Below are 9,791 nucleotides of genomic sequence, written 5' to 3' on the forward strand. Positions count from 1 at the left end.
CAGGCATCAATGAAACCAAAAATAGAAAAACAATAGAAAAAGTCAACAAGTCTAGAAGTTAGTTTTTTGAAAAGACTAATAAAATTGACAAACCACTGGGAAATTTAACAAAGGAAAACTGGGAGAAACTACAAATAACATGGATAAGAAATGAAATGGATGATACCACAACAGAACCAACTGAAATGAAAAGAATAATAGCAGGATACTATGAAGAACTGTACTCCAACAAATTTGAAAATTGGGAAGAAATGGACAGATTTCTGGCAATACACTAGTTACTCAAACTAACACAGACTGAGGTGGAAAAGTTGAACAGACCCATAACAAAAGAAGAAATTGACAGGTCATAAAAAATTTTACCAAGTGGAGAACTTTGGTTTGGGCATTTGGGGCATGGCGGCTTTTTCTGTTCTTGCTAAGTCACTCCTGTCACTGAACCTGCAGGAGTAGGCCAAGTGTCAGAAGCAAGTGGTGCAAGTCTCTGGGCGAGGGCACGCAGCCCAGGTGAGTGGCGCTGAGGACTAGATTGCAGAGTGGTGGTAGACTGGCTGGGGCACCTCAGAATTCATGTGCACCCTAGACTGAGTGTCTATGCCCAGGCGGGCCTGGCCCTAGTGCATCTGCACCCCAGGGTCTCCCCAAGAAAGCACCTGACTTTTAATTAGGAACTGTCCCCAAGAGCTGGAGATATCAGGCAGGATTGGGTGACACAAGGGGAGAAAGAGAACGCCCGCTGGTGGGAATGGCCTGACCACGCCTCAGATCAACCTGGAGATAGAGCTCTCATGCTTAATGCTTTGCCCCCGAAAACAGTATTCTGAGTCATGGCTCACCATTCAAAAGCAAGGCAAACTTACCTCTGGAGTAGTCTATGTTGGCCACATACCTCGAGGCCTTTGTGAACCCCAACTCAAGGCATATTTCTCCCAGTTTGGCACTGTTACAAGACTCAAATTGTCCAGAAGTAAAAAGGTGATTTTATGCCATCTGAAAAAGTACATGAAGAACTTTTCAAAGACTGGGATGTTTCATTTTAAAAGCGATCTTATACAGCAGTGAAACAGTATAATAAGAAATGGACACTTAAAGAAAAGCTATGAATGGAGAAGCGACTTAAAAACAAAGAAAAATTACTCAGGAAGACATTAGCTAAAAAAGGAATTGTATACAATTTTCCTTCATTAATTTTACAAAAAAAAAAAAAAAGAAATATAACAGGAAGTGTTTCAAACATTGATCTTCAGAATTCTGCAAATGGCCAGGGCTCCACACCAGTTTGTATGCCATCATTTTTGGAGGATTAATATCTGAAGTGGTTGAAATGAATGATGATGATGAAGGAAATGAAATCACTTTTAAACAGCCTGTACTTGGTGTAAAAGAAGAAATTCAAAAGACACAAACACCTATATGGTCAGGAAAAAAAAAAAAAAATAGAACAAGAAGCAAACAGTGATTCTGAATGTATTATGTATAATGTTTTTTTGAAATATCTGGTGTTTGGTTATTAGACCTGACTATATTTTATTAGCTGCAGAGATATGCAGGTATTGGCACAATTTTTTGAGGGAAAACATTGATTCAAGCAAAAACCATCAGTAGTTCTGGCTTGCCTACCCTTGTTGACATACAGGGAGCTTGCAGTGCTCACGGCTGACTCTGCCCTGTTAGTCTCTTCTTATTTACTTATTTTCTAGTTGTCCTTAGTTCCTGTTTAAAGAATGACCAGCAAATAAATTTCCTTCATTTATTTGCATGCAAGTGAAACAAGTGGGGTTTTGCCTTCTATTTGTAAGTTTATGGTGCCTTGAAATGTAGTTGTATGTTAATTACACTAAATTAATAAGAACATTAAAAAAAAAAATTACCAAGAAAAAAAAAGTGCTGGTCCAGACGGTTTCATCAGACAATTCTACCAAACATTCTTAGAAACGACATCAATCCTACTCAAACTATTCCAAAGCATACAAATGGATGGAACACACCCAAATTCATTCTATGAAGCAACCATTATCTTGATGATACCAGAACCAGGCAAAGATATAACTAAAAAAGGAAAGCTATAGACCAATATCCCTCAGGAATACAGATGCAAAAATCTTCAACAAAATCCTAGCAAATAGACTCCAAGAACATATCAAAAACATAGTTCATTATGACCAAGTAGGGTGCATATCAGGTATGTAAGGATGGTTTACCATTAGAATAATGGTATCAGTAATCAAGGTCATCCACCATATAAATAAAAAAGAAGAGCAAGCCACAATCAACACCTTAACCCAACATCTCCAACAACTAGAAAATGAATAGCAATAAAAAAATGTCTAGAGTCACTAGAAGAAAATAAATAACAAAAATTCAAGCAGAAATAAATAAAACAGAACATAGAAAGACAATAGAAAATATCAGCAAGACTACAAGAGGATTCTTTGAAAAGATTAACAAAATTGAAAATGTCTGGCAAGCTTAGGAAAGGAAAAGAAGGACAAGATGCAAATAGTATGAATAAGAAAAGAAAGGGTGATGTCACAACAGAACCAACAGAAATAACAAAAATAATATTAGGATACTATGAAGAACTATGTTTTTACTCCACCAAAACTGAACCTAGAAGAAATGCAGAGATTTTTAGAAACACACTACTCATCTAAACTATGAAAAGACCTATAACAAAAGTAGAAATTGAACAAGTCATTAAAAAAAAATTACCAACAAAAAAAGTACTGGCCCAGATGGTTTCACTGGAGAATGCTATTAATCACTTAGAGGAGAGATGACACCAATCCTACTCAGACTATTCCACAGCATAGAGAAGGATGGAATCCTCCCAAATTCATTTATGAAGCAAGCATAATCCTGATACCAAAACCAGGCAGACAACATTAGAAAGGACAAGTACAGACCAATATCCCTTATGAATAGAGATGCAAAAGTCTTCAATAAAATCCTAGCCTATAGATTCCAACAACATATAAAATAAATAAATAAATAAATACTTCATGACCAAGTTGCATTTATACCAGGTATGCAAAGATGGTTCACCATTAGAAAACAATCAACATAATTCATCACATAAGTAAAATAAAGGAAAAGAATCACATGATCATATTAATAGATGCAGAAAAGGCATTTGATAAAATCCAACATACATTCATAACTTAAAACAAACCTCTCAGAAAAATAGAAAAAGAAGGGTTATTACTCCTCATAATAAAGGACACATATGCAAAACCAACAGCCAACATTATTCTCAGTGGAGAGAGACTGAAACCATCCCCCTTTTGAACAGGAACCAGACAAGGATGCCTGCTATCACCACTTCTATTCAACATTATATTGGAAGTCCTAGCCAGGAAAAAAAGGTAAGAAAGGGAAATCAAAGGGATCCAAATTGGCAAAGAAGAAATCAAACTCTCTCTATTTGCTGATAATATGATCCTATACCCAAGATACTCAGTAAAAAATCTACTAGAACTAATTGAGAGATTTAGCACAGTGGCAAGATACAATATAAACATCCAAAAATCAATTGGATTCCTCTAGAAGCCTGGCAGTTCAAACCCATCAGCCACTCCTCAGAAGGAAGATGGGGCAATCTACTTCCATAGTGATGCTGCCTCAGAAACCCAAGGAGGGTTCACTATGAGTTGAGTCTGACTCAACAGCACATAACAACAACAACACCAACAAAGAGATTGCTGAAAAAGAAATAAGGAAATTAATATCATTTACAATAACTATCAAAATAAATAAATAAATAAATACTTGGGAGTAAATATTAACAGGGACACAAAAGAATAAAAAACTACTTCAAGAAACCATAAGAGATCTACATAAATGGAAGAACATACCATGCTTGTGGATAGGAAGATTGAACATTGTGGAAATGTCAATTCTACCCAAAGCAATCTACACACTCAATGCAATCTCAGTCCAGATCCCATGAACATTCTTTAAAGATATGGAAAAACCAATCACTAGCTTTATACAGAAAAGAAAGAAACGGCAGATAAGCGAAGAAGAAAAACAAAGGAGGAGGTCGCACACTGCCAGATCTTAAAACCTACTACATAGCCACAGTAGTCAAAACTGCCTGATATTGGTACAACAGCCACACAGACCAACAGAATAGAATTGAGAATCCAGAAACAGAAATCATCGACCTATGGTCAGCTGATCTTTGATAAAGGGCTGAAACCCATTAAATAGAAAAGAGATTGTCTGTTTAACAGATGGTGTTGGCAAAACTGAAGATCCATTTGCAGAAAAATGAAACAAGATCAGTACCTCACACCATACACAAAAACTAACTTCAGATGGATAAAATACTTAAATGTGAAACCCACAACTATGAAAGGAGTCTGGTGGCATATTGCCTAAGACATTTGACTACTAACCAGAAGGCTGGCAGTTCAAACCCACCAGCCACTCCTTGGAAGGAAGGTTGGGCAATCTAGTTCCATAGTGATATAGCCTCAGAAACCCAAGGAGGGGTTACTATGAGTTGGATCTGACTAGACAGCAGTGGGTTTTGTAAAACTATAAAGTTCACCAAAGAATTAGGGGTAAACAAAGGAGCCCTCATTTATGGCATAAATAGATTATGAAGCATAACTCAAGATGCACAAACAGCAGAAGATAAACTAGATGACTGGGACCTTCTAAAAATAAATTATTATGTGCATCAAAAGACTTCTCCAAAAGAATAAAAAGAGAATCTACAGAATGGAAAACAGTATTTGGCGATGTTATATCGGACAAAGGACTTATCTCTAATAAAATTTATAGGAAACTCCAACACTTCAACATCAGAAAGACAAAAAATTTAATTTCAAAATGAGCAGAAAATATGAACAGACACTTCACCAAAGATATTCATTCACCCAACAAATACATGAAGTGCACAGGTTTTCAATGAAGCTTACAGACTGAGACAGACTAGAAAGAAAGAAAAGGCCATCCACTTCTCAAAAATTGGCCAGGGAAAACCTTAAGAATAGCAGAGAAACACTAGGAAACTTTATGAATACCCCTGAAACATTGTCCAGTACAGTGCAGGAAGACCAGCTCTTTAGGTCAGAAGGCTCTCAAAATACAAGTGGGAAAGAGTAGAACCAACCTTAATGATATGGATAAAGTAAAGCTTTGGAACCTCCATTTGCTGACGTGGCACAATTTAATTTGAAGAGAAACAGCTTCAAACATCCATTAATAATCGAAACATGAAATGTATGAAGTATGAATCTAGGAAAATTAGAACGTGTCAAAAATGAAATGCATAAAGATTTATATCTTACCTTTAGTGAGCTGAAATGGACTGGTTTTCCAATTTTGAATCAGAAGACCATATGATCTACTATTCCAGCAATGACTGTTTGAAGAGGAATGGCAAGACATTCACTTTCACAAAGGATGTTTCAAGATCTGTCCTGAAGTACAATGCTGTCAGTGATAGGATAATATCCATACTCCTACAAGGAAGACTAGTAATTGGGACATTAGACAACATATAGCACTGGGCAAGTCAGCTGCAAAGGACCTCTTTCAAGTGCTGAAGAGCAAAGATGTCTCCTTGAGGACTAAGTTGCACCTGACACAAACCATGGTATTTTCAGTCACCTCGTATGTATGTCAGAGCTGGACAATGAATAAGGGAGACCAAAGAAGAGTTGATGCTTTTGAGTTGTGGTGCTGGCAAAGAATGCTGAGAATACGATGGACTACTAAAAGACCTAACAAATCTGTCCTGGAGGATGTGCAGCCAAAATGCTCCTTGGAGGCGAGAATGGCCAGACTTTGTCTCACCTACTTTGGTCATGTTGTCAGAAGGGACCATTCCCTGGAGAAGGATGTCATGCTTGATAAGGTGGAGGGTTGACAAAGGAGGGGAAGGCTCTCAACTAGATGGATTGATACAGTGGCTGTGGCGATGAGCTCAAGTATAGTAAGGATTGTTTTGCTGGCAGTGTTTTGTTGAGTTGTTCATAGGGTCACTATGTGTCAGAAACAACTAGATGGCACCTAACAACAACATATAGGGGCTCTGGTAGCATAGTGCCTAAGGCGCTAGACTGCTAACCAGAAGGCTGGTAGTTCAAACCCACCAGCCACTCCTCGGAAGAAAGATTGGGAAATCTACTTCCATAGTGATACTACCTTGGCAACCCAAAGAGGGCTCGCTACGAATTGGGGCCAACTCAATGGCACATAACAACAACAACAACAACAACAATATATATATATATATATATATATATATATATATATATATATATATATGAAGCTTACAGACTGAGACAGACTAGAAAGAAGGAAAAGGCCATCCACTTATATATATATACCAAAGATTATTAGTGGTTACCAGGGGTAGAAGGGAGGAAGAAAGATGAAGCTTTTGTTTGCAAGGCTTTGAGTTTATGCTAATGGTGGTGGAACATTTTGAAAAAGGATAGCAATAATGGTGGCATAATATAAAAAATGTCATACATGTTCCTGAGCAGTAAATGGGGATGTTGTTATATTGGTGGTGAAGGTCTTCTATATTTTTTCACCACAATAAAAGTAAAAAAAAAAAAAAAAGACTGCTACTGTTCTGGGTGTGGTAAATGTGTAACGGACCTACTGAAGTTTACAGAATGCTACTGTAGTAGAGAAATATTATATCGTGTTACAGTGCTAAAATAAGAGAATTGATAAGGCTCGGTTACCTTATTTTTGGAAAGCTGTTAATTGAATTTCTGATTTTTTGGGGGGGGTATCCACTAAGAAAAATGTAATAGTACATATGTTTTATATACTGAATGCTGCTAATGCAAAAAATCACAGATGATTGTATTTGTATACACAGGAATTTATCATCAGATGGGTCCAGTTGAAATTGGGGAAAAAATTATTAATATATTATTTCTTTCATTTTGGGTTTCTAAGTTGTGAAAAAAGTACCCTTTTTTCAATTGAGAATGTGGACATGGATATTTAATTTATGGACAGTAAAATTATATATATAGCACATGAAGTACACACACACATTAACAAGTACACATCCTTATTTTTATTTGATTTCTGAAACTGCATAAAAATGATTTGGAAAATATTTTTAACAGTATTTTAATAGGGAGAAGTTGGTACTAAATGTGAATATAAAATTTTAATCAGGTATAATTCATAGTATTAGACATAGCAATCTAATGATTATGTCTGTATTTGTTGTAGTTTGATCCCTGGGGCATTGAGCTTTATTGTGTTTTTCATGGTGCAATATAATTTATCCGAGTTGCACAGTCTTGTGTAGAAATATTCTGTCACATAATTACTGCTTTATAACTATATTTTGTTGCAATGTTGTAGCGTTAAACTGAAATATTAAATATCTGTATAAAATAAAGTATATCTAAGAAATTAATCATAATTCAGAAGTTTGTAAAAGGACAGTAACTAGTCTCTCTAACTGGATTTTTGGTCATATCAAAAAGGAAGTCGCTGGTTTCAGGCATTTTTTATGCAATGGTTCTATGATTTATATAAAATCTAAGATTTAAACTGCATGTGTGTGTTCTAGAAGTAAGGCTTAATAACATCCATCAAAAATGTGTCAGGATCCTTAGTAAATGAAACACTTCCATACTTAATTCAATTTAAAAATGTGACTTGTAGGAGCATCTGCTTGGCAAAAGGATTTTTGTATGGACCTGGCAAAAGTTTCTTAGAGAGAGAACAGAAATAAGAGATGGAATTGCATGCAGAGAAAGGGTGAGCAACAACATTACTGAGGTAAAATATGAAGGAGGAGAAATCAGTCATCACGTAAGGGCCTCAAGTAGAAGACAGTTTTATAATCTATTTGACCGAATACTTTTCCATCTTCAGACATTAATATCTGATGTCCTTTGCTTTGAAAGCTTTTCCATGTCTGACTTATTCATATCTTTCAACTCTTCACAGAGTGAAATTCTATGACCCTTCCTCCCAAGTACATTTCCACTTAGTCTTTATAATTTCAACCACTTGTTTCCTTAACTCTTGGACTCCTCCTTTATCTTAGCATTGACAAATTTCTTACTTGGTACCTCCACTACAATTGCTAATAGATATCTCAAATTCATCATGTTTAGAATTGAACAATTCATACTACCCCACTTCCCAACCTACTCCTCATGCAGTCTTTACAATTTCAGCTAATGACAACTATATCTCAATATGATTGAAGTCATCCTTCTCTCCTCCTTCTCTCTCATTCCCTATCCTGTCCGCTAGCTAATTCTTCTGTTGTAATTATGGATTTTCTTGAAACAAGGCTTGAAAATATTAGTGATTGTCTAGATTCAAAGAATATTTTTTTATTGTTTTCTACAGTACTCATTGACAAATCATATAGTATACTTCTCCATAACCATTTAATGTGCATAAATTAAGAGGGTTGACCTGGTGCTACTTACTGCATAATTCTGATATGGTATTTTCAACATTTTAAAAGTTTTAGATGTTAGGCTTATATTAATTTGACTTTAAACACCTTTTGAGTAAAAAAATGTTTACATAGTTTAAATCTTCAGGCATTTTTATAATATATGTAAGTAAAACTTATATGTCCTTCAGAAATTGTGAGAGCAATAACTTTTACTATATGGATGAGATTATCCAGGCTACCTAAATTAAGATGAGTGTATAGCATACATGGAAAAATGATTCTATAAATCCTCATTAACCAAAAAAACTCACTGCTGTGGAGGTCCGACTCAAAGCAATCCCTCCTTGGGTTTCTGAGGCGGTATCACTATGGACATAGATTGCCCAATCTTCCTTCCCAGGAGTGGCTGGTGGGTTTGAACTACCAGACTTCTGGTTAGCAGTCAAATGCCTTAACACTATGCCACCAGAGCTCCCATAACCCCTCACAGTACTATAAAATTCCTTTTTGGCATTATTACTGTATAACCAAATTGGAAATTAGATCATTTGATCTGGTATAATTTTTTCAAACATTATTGGACTACTAAAGTTAGGAAAAAGATTTCTGATCGCATAGTGGATAAGGCATTTAGCTGCTAATCAGAAAGCTAGAAGTTCAAACCCACCAGCATGAGGCAATCTACTTCCATAAAGATTTACAGCCTTGGAAAGCCAATGGGGGTTGCTATGAGTCAGAATTGACTCGATGAGAGTGGAAAGTTAGTAAAATGTCCCATTATCACATTTTGGTCTTTCTGTGTCTCTCTCAAACATAATAATAAAGTATAGGTTATTTTAAGAATGCATCTGTCTGGGAGTTCCAGCGAGATGGCAGACTAGGCAGAAGGACTGCACAGATCCTCTTCAACAAAGAAAAGGGAAACCAATTAACACAGACATGGAAGATAACCTTGGATCCCTGAGCCTTGAAGGGAAGGATACAAAAGTGGACTAAACCCCAACTAGCAGAAGAATTTGCATGAAAATACCAAAAAAGGAGACACACAGAGCTTCAGTCTGGCAGCTGCCTGAGCGACCCTGATGACACAGACGACGGGGCTTGGAGATTCCCGAGTGATGGTAGGACCTAAGAATTAACCCAAAAATCACTCTGCTAGCCAGGGACTGCACGGAAGACTGTGCACTGTGGCTGGGGAACAAACGGAGAAAGTGAAGAGAAAGGTGGGCTGAGCTGTGGACTTTTCCCGGTCCGGAGGATGCTGCCATTTTGTAAGTTTAAAAAGTGGCTTGACTATTTTGGATATTCAAAGAGACAGCACTCTAGCAGATTTCTGGGGCTTAAGAACACGTTCTGCTTTCCAGCAACCCCAAGGACACTC

The 9,791-nt window shown here is 36.6% G+C and overlaps 1 pseudogene; it reads left to right on the plus strand.

Annotated features, from left to right (window-relative positions):
- Positions 1–393: 393 nt before the first annotated feature.
- On the plus strand, positions 394–1,459 carry LOC122150688 (annotated as a pseudogene).
- The last annotated feature ends 8,332 nt before the right edge of the window (positions 1,460–9,791 follow it).

The sequence above is a fragment of the Orycteropus afer genome, unplaced genomic scaffold (assembly GCF_000298275.1).
Source record: "Orycteropus afer afer isolate SDZICR_OR568_19922 unplaced genomic scaffold, OryAfe1.0 scaffold00200, whole genome shotgun sequence".
Classification (NCBI taxonomy): Eukaryota; Metazoa; Chordata; class Mammalia; order Tubulidentata; family Orycteropodidae; genus Orycteropus; species Orycteropus afer.